Source organism: Rhinoraja longicauda, chromosome 12 (genome assembly GCF_053455715.1).
Source record: "Rhinoraja longicauda isolate Sanriku21f chromosome 12, sRhiLon1.1, whole genome shotgun sequence".
Taxonomy (NCBI): Eukaryota; Metazoa; Chordata; class Chondrichthyes; order Rajiformes; family Arhynchobatidae; genus Rhinoraja; species Rhinoraja longicauda.
This window is the reverse complement of record NC_135964.1, coordinates 7,754,921-7,777,411: the sequence shown is the minus strand read 5'-3', so window position 1 is coordinate 7,777,411 and position 22,491 is coordinate 7,754,921. Positions and strand designations below refer to the sequence as shown.

General features: G+C 44.1%; 1 protein-coding gene across 3 annotated transcripts in view; it reads right to left on the bottom strand.

Annotated features, from left to right (window-relative positions):
* Nucleotides 1–22,491, bottom strand: part of frmpd4 (FERM and PDZ domain containing 4) — a 583,956-nt gene that overhangs the window by 407,029 nt on the left and 154,436 nt on the right. The window lies entirely within an intron of this gene.

The following is a 22,491-nucleotide window of genomic DNA, read 5'->3' as shown; positions in this document are numbered from 1 at the left end:
TTTAAAAATATAACACCGATTTCAATAAAACTACTTGCATTATCATTAAAGTGACAATGGTGAGTAAGGTGGGCCTAAAATTGCCGCGCTATCGTGTACCGTTTTGGCTGAAGTTCAGTCACAAACAAGATAACAAACGAGAGTTTTAGTATATAGATGTTTTTCCTCAATGAATGCCAGAGGCAAATACAAAAAAAATATTTTCAATAAAAAGTATTGTTCCTAATGTGATTGAATATGATTTGAATCTTGCCGGCTTTGACTCTCTTACAGCTCTCTTGCATGGACACAGTCAATCTCCTGCAGGGCACTGATTCAGAATATGGTGCATGTTATCATCGATCATCTTCATCATTGGAAGGGTCAAACTAAAACTAATCAGTAATGACAGAGTGGGTGATATGGACATTTTGTTTCCTGAAAATAATCTGGCATTTGCATCAAAAATTGAAGACTTATTTGGAAGAATTGAAATAGCAACAATAGATTGATAAATTAACAGAATAATTAATGATTGTTGTAATTCAGGAGCCATATTGACTGTGCTGTGTTTTTTGTGGGTTTCCACTTTAAACATGATGAACATTTTTAATGAAGGAATGGATGACGTTTTGGGTGGAGACCCTTCTTCAGTCTGAATTCCCAGCTGTTATCAGGTAACCACAACCAGGGAGCAGTTCTGAACTACTATCGATCTCATTGTTGACCTTGGACTATCTATCCTTGCTGGCTTTACCTTGTACTAAACATTATTCCCTTATCATGTATCTATACACTGTAAATGGCACGATTGTAATAATGGCAGATGCAGTATAATGTGGATAAATGTGAGGTTATCCACTTTGGTTGCAAGAACAAGAAAGCAGACTATTACCTGAATGGTGGCCGATTAGGAAAAGGGGAAATGCAACGAGACCTGTGTGTCGTGGTGCACCAGTCATTGAAAGTAGGCATGCAGGTGCAGCAGGCAGTGAAGAAAGCGAATGGTATGATGGCATTCATAGCGAGGGGATTTGAGTATAGGAGCAGGGAGGTTCTGCTGCAGTTGTACAGGGCATTGGTGAGACCACACCTGGAGTATTGCCTACAGTTTTGGTCTCCTAATCTGAGGAAAGACATTCTTGCCATAGAGGGAGTACAGAGAAGGTTCACCAGATTGATTCGTGGGATGGCAGGACTTTCATATGAAGAAAGACTGGATAGACTTGGCTTGTACTCGCTGGAATTTAGAAGATTGAGGGGGGATCTTATAGAAACTTACAAAATTCTTAAGGGGTTGGACAGGCTAGATGCAGGAAGATTGTTCCCGATGTTGGGGAAGTCCAGAACAAGGGGTCACAGTTTAAGGATAAGGGGGAAGTCTTTTAGGACCGAGATGAGAAAGTTTTTTTTCACACAGAGAGTGGTGAATCTGTGGAATTCTCTGCAGGGAAGACGGTAGAACAGCTATGGCAGGTATTCCTGGGAATAATGCAGAGGTTGCAGGATCAATTTATCCCAAAGAGGCGGAAAGACTCCTGTGAGTAAGAGACACCTGTGGCTGACAAGGGAAGTCAAGGACAGCATAAAAATTAAGGAGAGGAAGTATAACATAGCAAAGAAGAGTGGGAAGACAGAGGATTGGGACTCTTTTAAAGAGCAACAAAAGTTAACTGAAAAGGTAATACGGGGAGAAAAGATGAGGTACGAGGGTAAACTAGCCAATAATATAAAGGAGGATAGCAAAAGTTTTTTTAGGTACGTGAAGAGGAAAAAAATAGTCAAGGCAAATGTGGGTCCCTTGAAGACAGAAGCAGGGGAATTTATTATGGGGAACAAAGAAATGGCAGACGAGTTAAACCGTTACTTTGGATCTGTCTTCACTGAGGAAGATACACACAATCTCCCAAATGTTCTAGGGGCCGGAGAACCTAGGGTGATGGAGGAACTGAAGGAAATCCACATTAGGCAGGAAATGGTTTTGGGTAGACTGATGGGACTGAAGGCTGATAAATCCCCAGGGCCTGATGGTCTGCATCCCAGGGTACTTAAGGAGGTGGCTCTAGAAATAGTGGAAGCATTGGAGATCATTTTTCAATGTTCTATAGATTCAGGATCAGTTCCTGTGGATTGGAGGATAGCAAATGTTATCCCACTTTTTAAGAAAGGAGGGAGAGAGAAAACGGGTAATTATAGACCAGTTAGTCTGACATCAGTGGTGGGGAAGATGCTGGAGTCAATTATAAAAGACGAAATTGCTGAGCATTTGGATAGCAGTAACAGGATCATTCCGAGTCAGCATGGATTTACGAAGGGGAAATCATGCTTGACAAATCTACTGGAATTTTTTGAGGATGTAACTAGGAAAATTGACAGGGGAGAGTCGGTGGATGTGGTGTACCTCGACTTTCAGAAAGCTTTCGACAAGGTCCCACATAGGAGATTAGTGGGCAAAATTAGGGCACATGGTATTGGGGGTAGGGTACTGACATGGATAGAAAATTGGTTGACAGACAGAAAGCAAAGAGTAGGGATAAATGGGTCCCTTTCGGAATGGCAGGCAGTGACCAGTGGGGTACCGCAAGGTTCGGTGCAGGGACCCCAGCTATTTACGATATACATTAATGACTTAGATGAAGGGATTAAAAGTACCATTAGCAAATTTGCGGATGATACTAAGCTGGGGGGTAGTGTGAATTGTGAGGAAGATGCAATAAGGCTGCAGGGTGACGGACAGGTTGTGTGAGTGGGCAGATACATGGCAGATGCAGTTTAATGTAGATAAGTGTGAGGTTATTCACTTTGGAAGTAAGAATAGAAAGGCAGATTATTATCTGAATGGTGTCAAGTTAGGAAGAGGGGATGTTCAACGAGATCTGGGTGTCCTAGTGCATCAGTCACTGAAAGGAAGCATGCAGGTACAGCAGGCAGTGAAGAAAGCCAATGGAATGTTGGCCTTCGTAACAAGAGGAGTTGAGTATAGGAGCAAAGAGGTCCTTCTACAGTTGTACCGGGCCCTGGTGAGACCGCACCTGGAGTACTGTGTGCAGCTTTGGTCTCCAAATTTGAGGAAGGATATTCTTGCTATTGAGGGTGTGCAGCGTAGGTTCACTAGGTTAATTCCTGGAATGGCGGGACTGTCGTATGTTGAAAGGCTGGAGCAATTAGGCTTGTATACACTGGAATTTAGAAGGATGAGGGGGGATCTTATTGAAACATATAAGATAATTAGGGGATTGGACACATTAGAGGCAGGAAACATGTTCCCAATGTTGGGGGAGTCCAGAACAAGGGGCCACAGTTTAAGAATAAGGGGTAGGCCATTTAGAACGGAGATGAGGAAGAACTTTTTCAGTCAGAGAGTGGTGAAGGTGTGGAATTCTCTGCCTCAGAAGGCAGTGGAGGCCAGTTCGTTGGATGCTTTCAAGAGAGAGCTGGATAGAGCTCTTAAGGATAGCGGAGTGAGGGGGTATGGGGAGAAGGCAGGAACGGGGTACTGATTGAGAGTGATCAGCCATGATCGCATTGAATGGCGGTGCTGGCTCGAAGGGCTGAATGGCCTACTCCTGCACCTATTGTCTATTGTAGTTGAGGCCAGTTCATTGGCTATATTTAAGAGGGAGTTAGATGTGGCCCTTGTGGCTAAAGGGATCAGGGGGTATGGAGAGAAGGCAGGTACGGGATACTGTGTTGGATGATCAGCCATGATCATATTGAATGGCGGTGCAGGCTCGAAGGGCCGAATGGCCTACTCCTGCACCTATTTTCTATGTTTTCTATGTATTGTCTTTCTGCTGACTGGATAGCGCGCAACAAAAGCTTTTCACTTTCACTCGGTACACGTGACAATAAACTAAACTGAAGAAGGGTCTCTCATTCCTGAAATGTCACCCATTTCGTCTCTCCAGAGATGCTGCCTGCCCGCTGAGTTGCTCCAGCATTTTGTGTCTGTCTCCAGCATCTGCAGTTCCGACCGACACATGGACATTTTTATTTGGATTGACATTCTGGAAGTTTGAATCCAGAATCAGGCAAAATCACCAGTTATGTTATCGAAGCAAATCTCTGAATTGGCAGCCAATTGATTAAAAATCATAATACCTTTTGCATAAAAGGATTTTCGGAGTTTTCAAACTCTACCTTTGCTTTTGCTCTTCCAAATGTAGGTGAGGTACTAAACAAGTACTTTGCATCAGTATTCACCAAGGAAAAGGACATGGAGGATTGTGTGTGGGAAATGCTAATATTCTAGGGCATTTTCAAATCAAGAAGTGGAAGTATTGATTCTCTTGCTGAAATGGTAATCTGGAACGAGCTGCTGGAGGAGATAATTGAGGCAGGTTCTAACGCAACATTTAGACAGGTACACGGATAGGACAGGTTTAGAGTGATATGGGCCAAATGCAAGCAGGTGGGACGAGTGCAGATGGGACATGGTGGCCGGTGTGGGCAAGGTGGGCCGAAGGACCTGTTTCCATGCTGCATGACTCTATAAATGGCAGATGGAGGTTAATTCACACAAATGTGAGGTGTCTCATTTTGGGAGGTAAAATGAAAGGGGGAAGTATACAGTAAAGAGAGAACCCTCAACAGTATTGATGTGTAGAGGGATTTTGGGATCCACGTCCATAGTTCCTTGAAAACAACAACGATGATACAGGAGTTTTACCAAAATGCACCTTAGATTAGAGGTTATTAGCCATAAGGAGAGCTTGGATAAGCTTTGATTTAAACCTCGCGTGCATTGGAGGCTGAGGGGAGTTCATAAGGTCATTCGCGATAGGAGCAGAAATAGGTAATTCGGCCCATCAAGTCTATTCCGCCATTCAAACATTGCTGATATATGTTTCTCTCTCAACCCCATTCTCCTGCCTTTTCCCCATAACCCCTGACACCCTCACTAATTAAGACTCTGTCACTCTCCACCTTAAAAACACCCATTGTCTTGGCCTCCATTGGCATCTGTGGGAATAAACTTCATAGATTCACCACCCTCGGCCTAAGAAATTCCTTCTCATCTTCTTTCTAAAAGTGCATCCTTTAATTCTGTGGCTGTGCCCTCTGGTCCTAGACTCTCCCACATCCTCTCCACATCTACTCTATCCAGGCCTTTCACTATTTGGTAAGTTTCAATAATGTCCCCCATCATCCTTCCAAACTCCATTGAGTACAAGCCGTCAAACGCTCATGATATGTTAATCCAATCATTCATGGGATCATTCTCGTAAACCTCCTCTAATGCCAGCACATCCTTCCTCAGATATGGGGCCCAAAACAGCTCACAATACAGTTACTGGTATAGAAGGGAGATGGACCATTGAGAGGGAGGTGGGTTGTCCAGAGCTAGGGGACCACTGAGAGCGAGGTGGACTGAGAGCGAGGAGGCCCAGCGGGAGCTATCCGGTGAGGTGTCGCAGAGAAGGAAGGGGGTACTCAGCAGGGGGAGGCACGGAGAGTGAAGTGGGACCCGGCTTGGGGAGCGGGGGGTGGAGCCATCGAGAAAACTGGGGGAGGGTGGGGGGACCTGACAGGGGGCCGTCATGAATGAAGGGGGACCCAGACCCAGTCTGTTGCCACATGGGGCGGCAGATAGAAGATAGGACTGTTCAGTGAACTTTTATAACTTGGTCAGCGCCAGAAAGTGTCAACACTTGTGTACTCCCTAGACGAGGCCTGCCTTCCACGGGGGCGCTAGAGGCCTTCCGCGAATGCTGGTCGCCGCGGGAGATCGATTGTATTATTGACAAAGTTGGCGGAATTTTAATTTGATGATTGTTTTGTTTGTAAACTGCCGATACAGGCAGCTTTTCATTTGATCATGTTACAAATTTGTATGGTTGTTTTTGTTTTGGAATAAAGTATTTGTAATTTTTTTTTAAATAGGTGAGGCCTGCTTAATGATTTTATTGGGTTTTCTAAGATTTTTTTTTAGATTTAGAGATACAGCGCGGAAACAGGCCCTTCGGCCCACCGGGTCCGTGCCGCCCAGCGATCCCCGCACATTAACACTATCCTACACCCCACTAGAGACAATTTTTACATTTGCCCAGCCAATTAACCTACATACCAGTACGTCTTTGGAGTGTGGGAGGAAACCGAAGATCTCGGAGAAAACCCGCGCAGGTCACGGGGAGAACGTACAAACTCCGTACAGACGGCGCCCGTAGTCAGGATCAAACCTGAGTCTCCGGCGCTGCATTCGCTGTAAGGCAGCAACTCTACCGCTGCGCCACCGTGCCGCCATGTTTAGTTGTATGCACAACTAAGCATTTCACTCTACCTACGTACATGTGCCAATATTAGGTCATTGAATTGAATCATTAGTGTAACAGTTCCTGGTTCTAAAAGCCTGGATTTTAACATGCGAGTAATGGATTTACAAAATTGCATTATATTAATAAAACGCCTCTAAAATCTGGCACAAAATGATTATTTTTGGAAGGTTTGTTTTAGTTGGATATTTAGTTATACACACAGGAGTAAATTATGAGGATAATTCCATTCCATTTACACACAGGAGCACACTTCCCTATCCAAGAACATTTGTGTCACAGTTTACAGAATTAATCTAAGATATACAAAATATAAATCTAAGATATCCAAATATGCAATGAATGTTTAAAATAGCAACTGGAATGATTATATCTTCAAAGCATCAATGTCACCTACCATATTATCCAACCTGGTATTGTGTAAAGATGCCCAGATATGTTGTACCACACACACGCAAAGGAATGGCATTATGATTTAACTAATTGACACTAATCTTTTAAATATGACAAATATAGACGTATAATTTTTCTTAAAGTGACCAGATTCCGTATTTGCTCCAACTCTCTATTACCCATTCACGTTGGCAACAAGATTATTTTTATTGTCAGTGAAGGCCACAAGATTGGCTTCCTATCGAGCAATGGCAGAATAGATCATGGATTAAAACATTTAGCACGTAAAATCAGAGCAATTAATTAAGAATGATTAAATTGGATCCATCCATAGTGCACATGCTGACATATTTTTGTCTGTTGGAAGGTCAGATAATTTGTTTTTAGTTACACCAAAAGCAAGCTGCATTTATCTCACACCTTTCAGAGGTAAAGTTTTTGAAGATAATCTCAAAGAAAAAAATGTGGTTCACTAATTTGGTTTTAGTCATTTATCTAGACAGGGGTACCATTGCTGCATTACAGTCCAGGTTCAGTCATGAACGTGGGTGCCGTCTATGGGCAATATACACGTTCTCCATGCGGGTTTCCTCTGGGTACGCTGTTAAATGTGACATCGCAAATATTTGAAGAAGGGTCTCGACCCGCAACGTCACCCATTCCTTCTCTCCAGAGATGCTGCCTGTCCCGCTGTTACTCCAGTACTTTGTGTCTATCTTCGCTGTAAGCCAGCATCTGCAGTTCCTTCCTGCACATCCCAAAGATGTGCTGGTTGGTAGGTTAATTATCCCTCGTGCAGGTGGATGGAGGCAGGAGAAGTGATGAATATGTGAGTGAAAATTTTAATATAACTTGGTGTCTGTAGTTTACTTCAGACACATGAGACGAAATGGCATGTTCCTTTGCTGTACATACGTCTTTAGACAATAGACAATAGACAATAGACAATAGGTGCAGGAGTAGGCCATTCGGCCCTTCGAGCCAGCACCGCCATTCAATGTGATCATGGCTGATCATTCTCAATCAGTACCCCGTTCCTGCCTTCTCCCCATACCCCCTGACTCCGCTATCCTTAAGAGCTCTAACTAGCTCTCTCTTGAATGTATTCAGAGAATTGGCCTCCACTGCCCTCTGAGGCAGAGAATTCCACAGATTCACAACTCTCTGACTGAAAAAGTTTTTCCTCATCTCAGTTCTAAATGGCTTACCCCTTATTCTTAAACTGTGGCCCCTGGTTCTGGACTCCCCCAACATTGGGAACATGTTTCCTGCCTCTAACGTGTCCAACCCCTTAATAATCTTATACGTTTCGATAAGATCCCCTCTCATCCTTCTAAATTCCAGTGTGTACAAGCCTAGTCGCTCCAGTCTTTCAACATATGACAGTCCCGCCATTCCGGGAATTAACCTAGTAAACCTATGCTGCACGCCCTCAATAGCAAGAATATCCTTCCTCAAATTTGGAGACCAAAACTGCACACAGTACTTTGTTGAAGAATGCTGGTGACCGAATGCAATCAGCAGAGACTGGACTTCCCCTGTTGTTTTGTGAACAGAACATATCTGTTACCATATAAAAGGGTAGTTCAGCAGTTAAGTTACCACACTGGTAATCAGAAGTCTAGACTAAGAACCCAAAGACCAGAGTTCAAATTCCACAGTACAACCTAAATTCAGTTAATAACCGGGAATTTGGATCTTGGAATTTGATTATTCCCTTACCATGTATCTGTACACTGTGAATGGCTCGATTGTAATCATGTATTGTCTTTCCGCTGGCTGGTTAGCACGCAACAAAAGCTCTTCACTGCACCTCGCACAACGTAACAATAGACTAAACTAAACTGAACATAAACTATTCATAGTAATGATGATATTAAAAGTAACCACAATCGTTAATGCCAATTTGAATGGATAATATTTTATTGTCACATTGATCATCTGGCCCATCAATGCCCTTCTTGGGAGGAAGTTAGCTAACTTTACACATGATTCAGAGTCAGTAAGCCGATGTTTAATGACTCTGAGCTGGTCTAGAAAGCAACACCTTGTATCATTGATGTAGCCAAATAGGCACAGAGTAAATTTAGACAGGCCACCTGGCCTCGGCAGAAGTAAAGACCCTGAACCTTGCAAAGTCCTTCTCACATATATACAGGGACTGGTGTCTAAATGGGAAGAGCTGGCCCACAAACTGGTAAAAGCGACAAACTGGAAAAGTCGCGCTCACAGAACCAAACATTACAGAAGAAACATTGAGAGTGGAAGAGGCACTAAATGTACTCAAGATGGGGAACCTCAATGGCTTGAGACCACTACCATTGACCATGTCCTGAAGGTCACAGTGGTCACAGCGTCTGCAGCTGTTTGTTCAGCTTAAGGAATTACTTACTTGACCTGCGTAAGAAAATAACTGCAGATGCTGGTACAAATCAAAGGTATTTATTCACAAAATGCTGGAGGAACTCAGCAGGTCAGGCAGCATCTCAGGAGAGAAGGAATGGGTGACGTTTCGGGCCGAGATCCTTCTTCAGACTGATGTCAGGGGGGCGGGACAAAGGAAGGATATAGGTGGAGACAGGAAGGTAGAGGGAGATCTGGGAAGAGGGAGGGGAAGAGAGGGACAGAGGGACTATCTATAGTTGGAGAAGTCGATGTTCATACCACTGGGCTGTAAGCTGCCCAGGCGAAATATGAGGTGCTGTTCCTCCAATTTCCGGTGGGATTCACTATGGCACTGGAGGAGGCCCATGACAGAAAGGTCAGACTGGGAATGGGAGGGGGAGTTGAAGTGCTCGGCCACCGGGAGATCAGATTGACTAATGCGGACTGAGCGCAGGTGTTGAGCGAAGCGATCGCCGAGCCTGCGCTTGGTTGGGCCGATGTAAATAAGTTGACATCTGGAGCAGCGGATGCAATGGATGAGGTTGGAGGAGGTGCAGGTGAACCTCTGTCTCACCTGGAAAGACCTCTGCCTTACTTGACCTCATCCTAACCAATCTAAGTGCAGCAGACCCATTAAGTCAATGAGAGCATTGGTAGGAATGCCACCTTCAGTCCTTGTGGAGGACAAGTTCCATCTTCACTCCCAGGGCACTGGCACTGCACTCCCATGTTGTGTCGCACTACAATTGTGCAAATTATGATCCCCTCAAAATTGAGCATCCAGGAGGCACTGTGGATCATCAGCAAAACATGCACCGCCATCTGTGATCTCAAAACCTGGTACATTTCTCATTTTACCATTCCTAACTAGCCAGGGATCAATACTGGTTCAAGGAGGAAGGCAAGCGGTTTACCTGCAATGATGAAGAACCAGCCAGGTGAAGCAGGCATGCAGAACTACATGCATTGGTCAGCTAAACGATGTGCAATAGGCAGAACCAACAGGCGGATCCGCTGGAAACTCAGTCCTACCCTGAACGGTGATGACTATTGAATCATTAGCTGCAAAATGAGGTCTGCAGAAAAATTGCCCTCCTTCATGACGTGAGTGCTGGAGGATGAAGGATTTGGAACCGTGTTCCACCAGAGGTGGCGGGTGCATGATCAATCAGTCTCAGCTTCCAGCTGAGGTCTGTACTTTTACAGGAGCTAAAGTCCCGGCAGTTCAATTCACCAGAGGTGAAATTTTAAAAAACTTTAGAGAGTGCCACACACACCAAAGACTATGGGACCAGGCAACATTCCAGCTGTGGTGCAGATAGTCAGCACTTCAGAACCTAGTGCCTCTCGTCAAGCTGCTCCAGTTCAATTGCAACATTGGCCCCAACTCAACGCAATGTGGAAAATTACTCGTCAATTTAGTAACCGCTGGTATTTACTTTTATTTCCAATTGAACCAAGTGGACCCATTGGGCCCAAACCTCTCCTGCATTGGTGCAGCACCTTCTCCTCCCCACTCTGCCCCCTCCCCACCCTCCCCCCCTCCCCACCCCCTCCCCCCTCCCCTCCCCACCCCCCTCCCCTCCCATCATCCCTCCCCCTCATCCCTCAGAAGGTAGTTGAGGCCAATTCATTGGCTATATTTAAGAGGGAGTTAGATGTGGCCCTTTTTGCTAAAGGGATCAGGGGGTATGGAGAGAAGGCAGGTACGGGCTACTGAGCTGGATGATCAGCCATGATCATATTGAATGGCGGTGCAGGCTCGAAGGGCCGAATGGCCTACTCCTGCACCTATTTTCTATGTTTCTATGTTTCTATCCCCCTCCTCCCCTTCCCCCTCCTCCCCACCCCCCTTCCCCCTCCTCCCCACCCCCCCTTCAGTCTCCCCCCCACTCCATCCCCAACTCCCCTTATCCATAGGTCTGAAAAATGTTGTCCGGAATGCTCCTTTGCACGAATGCGGTAAAAATTCTAGTTTGCTTACTGATGAGGGAGATTCTGATTTCCTGATGAGTGGGGAATACAATTTTAAATCCAGACAATTCACAGACTGATGTGAATATTTAAAATTCAAACTTAATATTCTCAAAATCATTAATTGGGAAACAAAAATGTAACAATACTCCTGGCACCCTGTAACAATGTAACAATGTTACTCAATGTAACAATACTCCTGGCACCCTGTAACAATGTTACTTAATGTAACAATACTCCTGGCACTCTGTAACGATGTAACAATGTTACTCAATGTAACAATACTCCTGGCACTCTGTAACAATGTTACTCAATGTAACAATACTCCTGGCATTCTGTAACGATGTAACCATGTAACTCAATGTAACAATACTCCTGGCACTCTGCTTCTATTTCAGCATAGAATTATTTTATCTCCAAGTGTATGATTTATAATGAGATGTGACATTAACACATCACTCGGCTGAATCTCACTGATTGATGCTGGCAGTTCGGCGCCTCACTGCTGGTGATCACCCAGGTGAATACAAGCAGGAGATAGACACAAAAAGCTGGAGCAACTCAGCAGGCGAGGCAGCATATCCGGAGAAAATAGGAGACATTTCGGGGCAGTCTGAATAAAGAAAGGTCTCGACCTGAAATGTCACATTCCTTTTCTCCAGAGATGCTGTCGGACCTGTTGAGTGATGCCAGCTTTTTGTGTCTATCTTTGGTTTCCACCAGTATCTGCTGTTCCTTCCTGCACATAAACTCAAGCAGGTTCAGATCTTTGACATACGTGTACAAGGAAACAAGCAAGTCTCCACCTTGCTGACAGGTTCTCGACAGCAAAGCTGTCAGAGCATCTTCCCATAAGATTTTGTATGAAATCCACTGGCAAAGTACGAACATGCTCTGGTGGCCCTGGATTCACAGTGGCAGATCTCCTGTTGAATCCTATGCTCCCATTCACTGGAATGAAGGTTTCACAGATGTAAAGAGAAGGCGAGTTTTTACACATTTTTACACGTTTTTATTTACAGTAATATTGTCAGTTAATTAAAACTGCTTATAGATTATCAGTTAACTAAAACTGCTTTTAGATTATCTTACCATCTTATTTTTAAAATAATTTTATAATTGTTTAGCTTTTTTTATATGATCTTTGAATGCTTAGTGGCATTCCAAAATGACAGCTTTGTCAAGAGTCAAGAGTGTTTTATTGTCAAGTGTCCCAGATAGAACAATGAAATTCTTACTTACAGCAGCACAACAGAATATGTAAACATAGTGCACTGTAAACAATATAATAACCAAGAAAAATATTCAGTGAATGCATATACATGCACACATTTATATACACATACATATACACACATGTACGCACACACACGTACACACACATGTATACACACAAATGCGTATATACACACACATATACACACATGTATTCACACACGTATACACACACGTATACACACACGTATACATATACATATACACACACAAAGGTATTTATTCACAAAATGCTGGAGTAACTCAGCAGGTCAGGCAGCATCTCAGGAGAGAAGGAATGGGTGACTTTTCAGGTCAAGACCCTTCTTCAGACTGATGTCAGGGGGCGGGACAAAGGAAGGATATAGGTGGTGACAGGAAGATAGAGGGAGATCTGGGAAGGGGAGGGGAAGAGAGGGACAGAGGAACTATCTAATGTTGGAGAAGTCAATGTTCATACCGCTGGGCTGCAAGCTGCCCAAGCGAAATATGAGGTGCCCAGGCGAAATACCTTCGATTTGTACCAGCATCTGCAGTTATTTTCTTATACATATACACAAGTATACACACACATATGCAGTATATATATACACACACACACACACATATATATACCCACATATATCCATACACACACATATGTATGCACACATAAAATCAAACACACAATAATAGTGCAAAAAGACAAAACTAATGCCCCCATATCTATGTAGTTCTGAGGTTGTCGTGTTCGATACCCTGATGGCTGTAGGGAAGCTATTCCTGAACCTGGACATTACAGTTTTCAGGCTCCTGCACCTTCTTCCCGATGGCAGGGCATTGTTGACAAGCAGTTTCCACGGCAGTTTTGAGGGAAGGACTTTTACCGGCTCACCGATGCGACCAAATAATATCTCACCAAATGCTGTCACCACCTGGCCCAGGATAAGCTCAGTTGTGAACCCGGTAAGTCTGTTACAGTCAGTCATGATTGCCGGGACCTCACTTGGCAAATTCATAGCCAGTTTTCTAATTAACAATTACAGTGTGCACACCTGCATTCTCTGCTCTTAATTCACTTAAAATTCTGGTTGGAACTGTAAAATAACTTGTCACCGATACACATGTGGATCAAATAAAAACAATTCTCTAATGGTCAAATCACTGCAATCTCACTTATCTCTCAATCACTGTAATTTATGGAGCTCCTATTAACTGGCATTTGAATCCCATTACCTTGATTGAGACACTGATGCTTATCGACATTCTCATTAATTAATGAATTGTAACTTCATTGCAAGGTTGAGCAAGAGACTCAAGCCTCTTTTCCCATGATTTCAGGTCCTGCCTCCCTTCTCACCTCCAAGTAAATGGTTGGAGTAATTGATCAATTGCAGTCAGTCAATCAACTTGACATCGTACACTCAGAGGTAAGATTCACGATTGGGAAAGGTATCATTGGTTCGTCATTATCACTGCATCTAAGGCAGAGTTGCCACTTTACAGTGCCAGAGACCCGGGTTCGATCCTGACTAAGGGGGCTGTCTATACACAGTTTGTACGTTCTCCCTGTGACCATGTGGGTTTTCTCCAAGGCCTCCAGTTTCCTCCCATACTCAATAGATGCATAGGTTTGTACGTTAACTGGCTTTGGTAAGTTGTAATATTGTTCCTGGTGTGCAGGTTAGTGTACGGGGTGATCACTGCTCGGCAAAGGGCCTGTTTCCGCGCTGTATCTCTGAAATCTAAAGTCTAAATACTCAACTCCTGAGCCAGCAAACGTCAGAGTTTCTTCACCAGAAGGACTGCAGCAGTTCAAGATAACAGTTCATAATCACCTTCTCAAGGACAATTATAGTTGGGCAATTAATAATAGCCTTATTGGCAATGACCAGATCTCAAATATGATTTTTTTTTAAACTTGAGAGAATTTGATTCACACCAACCAAATCCAGCACTCATTAATATAAGAAAATAACTGCAGATGCTGGTACAAATCAAAGGTATTTATTCACAAAATGCTGGAGTAACTCAGCAGGTCAGGCAGCATCTCAGGAGAGAAGGAATGGGTGACGTTTTGGGTCGAGATCCTTCTTCAGACTGCGTGTACTGATTAAGGAAGTTCTCCTGTATATATTTTAAGAATTCTTTCCTTTACTTTGTGTTTCTCACAGTGCATATTTTTTACAATTGGACAACCGGATTTAATTTTCACATGGAGAAGTGTGGATTTAGAAGGGAAGTCAGCAGAAATTTGTTGAATGTAAATTACTTCTTGGTGTTCTCCAACAAAATTACAGAGATAGTTGATGAGGTGTTATGAAAATATATGGACTTTCAAAATGCATTTGGAAAAAACTGCATCAAAAACATTTAGACAATAGAATAGTTTTACTAATGGATTTTTATTCCATTACTTTTACATCTCCGAAATATGAAGACTTCCTATATTTTTTAATAGGTATTTTTCAGGATGTGAACATCACTGGCAAAGCTAACATTTTAGTTGAGGTCAGGTTAGTTTAGTTTAGAGATACAGCGCGCGGAAACATGCCCTTCGGCCTGCCGAGTCCACACCGACCAGTGATCCCCGAACATTAACACAATCCTACACACAATACATTAGGGATAATTTTACATTTATACCAAGCCAATGAACTTACAAACCAATGGGATGTGGGAGGAAACTGGAGATCCCGGAGAAAACCCACGCAGGTCACGGGGAGAACGTACAAACTCCATACAGACAGCACCTGTAGTCAGGATCAAACCCCGGTCTCTAGTGCTATAAGGCAGCAACTCTACCGCTGCGTAACTGTGCTGCCCTAACATTTGTTGGTATCCTGAACCAAACTGAGTGGCCATTTAGGAAACAAGCACATTGGTCGATCTAGAGTCATGTTGTAGCCAGACAAGATAGGAAGGCAGATCTCCTCTACCGAAGGACATTGATAAACCAGTTGGGTTATTTGATAATTGGGTAGTTTTGGGGATATCGTTATTAATGGTTAGTTTTTTCTCCAATAATTAAGATTACTAATTGCATGTAGATGTGAAAGGTGCTGTGGTGGGGTCTGAACGGATTGGTTTCTAAATTGTTTTCTAACTTGTTAGAGTAGGCTCCAGCATTACTAGTCAAGTAATTTCACTAATGTGCTGCCCTCTTTCCTTCTGAATGTTTATCAAACATTCAAACATGCTACAGCACATTTACTTTTCTTAAATTCAAACCAAACAAATGACGCCTTTGAAACTGCTAATATTTTTGTGGACCTGCGATATTGGCTTTGATTTTCCCAGAGAGGATCTCAATCTTATTCCCAGTCTGTGTCTCTAGTCCAGACCATCACACAAACCAACCTCCCTTCCATTGATTCCATTTATACCTCACGCTGCCTCGGCAATCCAGCTGCTTAATCAATAACGAGTCGCACCCCGGCCTCTCTCTCTTCTCCCCTCTCCCATCAGGCAAAACGTATAGAAATGTGAAAACGCACACCTCCAGATTCAGGGACAGTTTCTTCCCAGCTGTTATCAGGCAACTGAACCATCCTACCACAACCAGAGGGCAGTGCTGAACTATTATCTACCTCTTTGGTGACCCTCAGATTGGACTTTGCTGGCTTTACCTTGCACTAAACGTCATTCCCTTATCATGTATCTATACACTGTAAATGGCTCGATTGTAATCATGTATTGTCTTTCTGCTGACTAGATAGTACGCAACAAAAGTTTTTCACTGTACCTCGGAACACGTGACAATAAACTAAACGAAACTGAAGATCGTAAAGTCCGATCAAGGATAGTCCAAGGGTATCCGATGTTCAGGATGGTTGCGGTAGGATGGTTCAATTGCCCGATAACAGCTGGACCTTACACAGAACTTTGAGATGAAAACAGATCACCATCAATCCATCCCCACTCCTGTTTCACTGAATGCATCTTCTGTGGATCAGGGAGTTCTATTTCTTTGGCCTGGGTGTTCTGCAAGCTGAGCTGCAAGGCGCTGACCTGTGGCTAAATCTCAATCAACACGATGGGATTAAGTGTGTCAGCCAAACAACCAAACAAACCTTTTGACAAATGGCAAAGCCTTGTCCCCAGTTTAACATTCTGTCAAAACTATTAACCTTCTCCAATATTTCTGACCAACGTAACACTAATAATCCGATGCACTTGGGACTTTGGTCGGGCCAGATTATTAGATTTTCTGGACTCTCAAATGTTCACAGGTTCACAAGTTATAGGAGTAGAATTAGGCCGTTCGGCCCATCGAGTCCACTCCGTCATTCAATCATGGCTGATCACGGCCTTCTAATCCCATTTTCCTGCCTTCTCCCCATAACCCTTGACACCTGTTTTAATCAAGAACTAGTCTATCTCTGCCTTAAAAATATCCACTGGCTTGGCCTCCACAGCCCTCTGTGGCAATGAGTTCCACAGATTCACTACCCTCTGACTAAAGAAGTTCCTGCTCACTTCCTTTCCAAAAGGGTGCCCTTTAATTCTGAGGCTTTGACCTCTGGTCCTGGACCCTCCCACCAGTGGAAATCATCCCTTCCACATCCACTCCATGCTGAAGTGGGGATGTACTGAAGATGCGGCAGACTGTGAGTGTGGACGGGGCCTCCAGACTATGGAACATCTCCTGAGCTGTGACATGCTGCATGACACACGCACTGTAAAGGACCTTACAGAGGCCAACGACGTGGCACTAAAATCTGCTCGCTGTTGGCAAACAGTTGTGTGATGACACGAATAAAACAAATATTAAAAAATCCTCTCCACTCATGTTACTTGTATTAATATTGAAGCATATCCATTTCACCTCTATATGAAGCCAAGGTGTGATAAACAGGGGGCGGAGCTGGTCACATTCACCTGCGTTTGGGCCCACATCTTCTTTCAAAACCTTTCTTTCCATGTACCTGTTCAAATGTCGTTTCATTGTTGTAATTCTACCTACTTGTACCTCTCCCCCTGGCAGCTCATTCCAAATACCTCCCTCCCTCTGTGTGAAACTGATGCTCCTCACCAACCCTTTAAATCTTTCCCATCTCAACTTAAAAATATGTGAAATAGCAATATAATACATTTTCTAGTAAATCCATTGGGTTTATGGGGGGAGGGGGGAAATACATAAGCATTGTGGAGCCCTGGTGTTGCAGCTCCCAGCTGCTGCTGCCCACCGGGCCTTGTTCTGGCCAAGCTCAGCTCACAAGATTTGCTTATATTCTCTCCTCACAGCTCGCACTTCATAAGATCATAAGTAGGAAAACAACTGCAGATGCTGGCTTAAATCGAAGGTAGACACAAAATGCTGGAGTAACTCAGCGGCTCAGGCAGCATCTCGGGAGAGAAGGAATGGGTGACGTTTCTGGTCGAGACCCTTCTTCACACTGATGTCAGGGGAGGGGGTCCCGCCCACCCCCCTGACATCAGTCTGAAGAAGGGTCTCGACCAGAAACGTCACCCATTCCTTCTCACCCGAGATGCTGCCTGACCTGCTGAGTTACTCCAGCATTTTGTGTCTACCTTCATAAGATCATGTGATAGGAGCAGAATTAGGCCATTCAGCCCATCAAGTCTACTCCTCCATTCAATCATGGCTGATCTATTTCTCCCTCCTAACCCCATTCTCCTGCCTTCTTCCCACAACCTCCGCCAATCAAGAATCTATCTATCTGTGCCTTAAATATATCCATTGACTTGGCCTCCACAGCCTTCCATGGCACATAATGCCACAGAGTCACCACCCTCTGACTAAAGAAATTCCTCCTCATCTTTCTAAAGGAATGTCCTTTAATTCTGAGGCTATTACCTCTGGTCCTAGAGACTCCCACTGGTGGAAACATCCTCTCCACATCCACTCTATCCAAGCCTTTCACTTTTCCGTATGTTTCAAGGAGGTCCCCATCATTCTTCCAAACTCCAGCGTTCATCTCCACGGACACCGACAGAATGAACAAGCTCATCAGGAAGGCTGCGGGTGGATTGGATTCACTGGAGATGATTATTTGAGGGGAGGATGCTCCTCAAACTCAAAGTTATGTTTCATGATCTTGTCGTGTTCTGTGACCATTGGCAGACCAGTTTTCCTCCTGGGATAAATAAAGTTCTATCGTATCGTATCGTATCGTATCGTATCGTATCGTATCGTATCGTATCGTATCGTATCATATCGTAAAGGCCCAGTGCCATCAAATGCTCATCATATGTTCTGTCACTTTATGTTTATATGTCATATGTTATGTCACTTCTGACTAATGAGTAAATCAACAAATGACCAACGAGTCACCGGCTGCCTACGCCCTACTCCGACGGATCTCCTGCTGGTGCTCGCAGGTATCGCACCCGCCAAGCTTCGCAGAGAGTTCTTCCACTCGTAGGCTGGTGTGCAAGGCCCCATCGGACGGCAAACATCCTCTGCACCACCTCGCCCAGGATTCACAGCAACTGGGACCTCAACGCCTGTCGTCTCGTCGCCCTTTCTCCCGTCATGCAGCGACCCTCTGTGGCTCCGGTTTCAATATACTTGGAGCATGGAGAACCAGCTGGGAACAGACATCGCCACCTCCTCAATTCACTGTCGCACCGAACACCACAGCCCCACCCGGCTCGGACATGCCCCACAAAGAGTGGGTCGCCCTGAACCGGCTCCGCACAGGGGTCGGCCGGGTCAATGCCAACATGCATCGTTGGGGGTTGCGTCCATCAGCAGCCTGAGTGTGTGGAGCAGACCAGCAAACAGCGCAGCACGGCATTTTCGACTGCACTGTCCTCCGTCCCCGTGGTGGAGGGGTAGACCTCACGGCCCTCGACAACAGCACATTGCACTGGCTACAGCGCATTACATAATTTCTGCTGCCTCAAACGCAAGAAGAAGTAGACCAATGAGTCATGAGTGAAGGACCCGAAACGTCACCCATTCCTTCTCTCCAGAGATGCTGCCTGTCCCGCTGAGTTACTCCAGCATTTTGTGTCTGCCTTCGGTTTAAACCAGCAGTTCCTTCCTACACAACCAGATTGCCAAACAGGATTGCAACAGGATGCCAGATTATTGTTTTCTTGTACTGACAACGAAAAACCACAAAAGGAAGCAATTCCATCTGAACATTAACTTTGTTCAAAGAAATGAACTCAAAACACAGAAAGCTCTTGCGTGTTATTTTTAAAAAAAAATGAAGTACAAAATTTAAGTGTTATTTAAGTATAATTAAAAAAATAATTGATACATCTTTTCATTTCTGCAGCCTAATGTTCCCCATATGAGTGAAAGGAACGAAGAGGATCCTGTAGACTGAAGAGTATAGAGTGTATGCAGGAATCTCTGCAAGCACCTGCTGTGCTTATGGACTCCAGCAGAGTGCAGCCAGGAAATCACAGCTAAAGCTTGATTTATCGCCACTGGTGTTCGTTGTGTGAGGTGCTAATCTGCCAGTGAAATCCAGGAATATCCATCAAGCTAACAGCTCTTTCCCTGTGTCCTCCGGCGATACTGTAACCTAGAGGTGTGCTGTTCATTCCCTTATTTATACCAACCTCTTCTTCTGAATCAGAACCCCAGACATACACTGCTTCTGTGGCCCTTCAATCTTCTTTTCTGATCTCCCGGTTGTTGAACAATTTAATTCTCTTTCCCATTCCCTTTCTGTCCTGGGTCTCCCCCATTGTCAGAGTGAGGCTAACGCAAATTGGAGGAACAGCACCTCATATTTCGCTTGGGCAGCTTACAATGTTCACATTGAATGGCGGTGCAGGGCCGAATGGCCTACTCCTGCACCTAATGTCTATCGTCTTACAGCCCAGTGCTATGAATATTGATTTCTCTAACTTCAGGTAGCCCCGGCATTCATTCTCTCTTGGTTCTTGGTTCTAGGTCCTCCAAAATATTCCAAATGGAATTTAAACTGGAGGTGGCGGAGTATGGACTTAAGCAAGAAGGGCTTCTTGGAGAAGAGCTGCCTTCAATTTAGTTGCGTCTGGTTGAGTAACTATTGTAGGGTGAAGACTATTCCATGCTTTAATTGTGTGAGGGAAGAATGAATTGCAGTACACATCTGTCTTGATAGCTGGTATCTCAAATTGAACCGAATGCCCTCGTCTACTCCTGACAGGATTGGGTTTGGTGTAGATGTGGTCATCTATGTCGAGCTGACCATTTAACATTTTGTAAAAACAGGTCAAACGGTGGGTTTTACGTCTGTCTTGGACCCCAATGAATTTAGAAGTTCGGTAACACTCGCGTCTCTCTCATGGGTGTTTGTAACAAAACGAGCTGCCTGTCTTTGGACACGTTCGATGGAAGAAATGTTTTTATTTGTGTATGGATCCTATGCTGCAACTGCGTAGTCCAAATGTGGTCTAACAAGGGTGAAGTATAACTACTCCTTGATAGAAGTTGAACAATGATAAAAGTTGCTTATTCACAAAATGCTGGAGTAACTCAGCAGGTCAGGCAGCATCTCAGGAGAGAAGGAATGGGTGACGCTTCAGACTGAAGAAGGGTCTCGACCCGAAACGTCGCCCATTCCTTCTCTCCTGAGATGCTGCCTGACCTGCTGAGTTACTCCAGCATTTTGTGAATAAATACCTTCGATTTGTACCAGCATCTGCAGTTATTTTCTTATAATGATAAAAGTTGCGTCTCAGAAAACTTCTTTCCATCCCTCCCCCACCCACCCAAGTCACACCAGCATCTTGTTTTCACCCAACAAACAGCTACGAATGGCCTGTTTCCTTTATCATCATTATTTTTTTTGCATGTCTTTCATTCATTGTTCTTTATCTCCCCACATCACCACCTATATCTCTCGTTTCCCTTATCTCTAACCAGCCTGAAGAAGGATCTCAACCCGAAACGTCACCCATTCCTTCTCTCCAGAGATGCTGCCTGGCCCGTTGAGTTACTCCAGCTTTTTGTGTCAATCTTCTTTCAACACTGAATAAAAATAAACCTGACCTACTGAGACCATCCAGCATTTTCTGTTTTTTCATTTTAACATGGCTCACATATCTCACCTGCATTTCAACATCTTATGAGCTTGCTGCTTAATATACCACTCATTGTTCTGAAGGTAGTTATTCTCCCTAGTCTTCACGACTCTGCTGTTGCAGTTTTATCCCTTTTAATGCTTCAACAGACTTGAAATTTGCTTTTTTTTAAATGACGTTACAACGTTGGATGTATTTATTTCACAAAATGCCGGAGTAACTCAGCAGGTCAGGCAGCATCTCAGGAGAGAAGGAATGGGTGACGTTTCGGGTCGAGACCTCAGGTCGAGTCGTCACCTGGCGACAACCTGTGACAGCGCCTACGTCAGGAGACGTCAAGCTACGCTCGTTGGCATCAAACCCACTGTCGCCGAAATTTTTTCAATATTCTGAAAATCCAGCAGTGACCAAAAAAAAGCTACGACTCTTTAGAGACGACTAACAACCGTACAGGTGACCGTGTGGTGACAGCCTACTCACCTAAACAATCGCCTAAGTGGGACAGGGGTTTAAAGATTTCAAAAGAACCAAAGAGGGAAATTTTTCACACTGGTATGTGGTATGTATATGGAACAAGCTGCCACACGATGTGGTTGCGACAGCTACAAAAACAGTATCTAAAAGACATTTGGACAGGCACATGGATTAGATGAGGTTGAGAAGGATATGGATCAAAAGTGGGTTAATGCAACTAGTTTGGATGGACATCTTGGATAGCATGGACAGGTTGGGCCGAAAGGTCTGTTTCCATGCTGCATGACTCTCTGACTCTGAACATGGACTTAGTGCCACCTCAGTTTGTTCTAAAGGGCACACACTTTGTGATGTGTCTAGACCAAATCCAAGATTTACTTATCTTTAAACTAAGAACTGTCCACAAAATAAGCTGCCAAGTTTTGTCTCGACAGTCATTCAGGCATTAGACCGAAAAAGTACGTGAAAAAATATTCCATATTAGCAGCAGTAAATTAAATCTGGTCAACTGGACTGGGGCTTTTCACACTGGCAAAGGACAAGTTAAATATTCAGAAAGAACACAAGATAAACCTACCAAATCAATACTGTTTAAATAGCACACTGATGCCAAACATGCTCAGTTAGCATCAGAAAATATTGCAGTTGCTGTGATTATAACTAGGGCCCTGTTACAGAGGGATAAACCCAGTGTGACCAACTGGAAACAAGGTAGCTATTCTCTGTTTAGTCAAGAGAAGCCTTGAAACGTGGATTCAATGGATGAAGGGTCACAGTAATTTAGAGT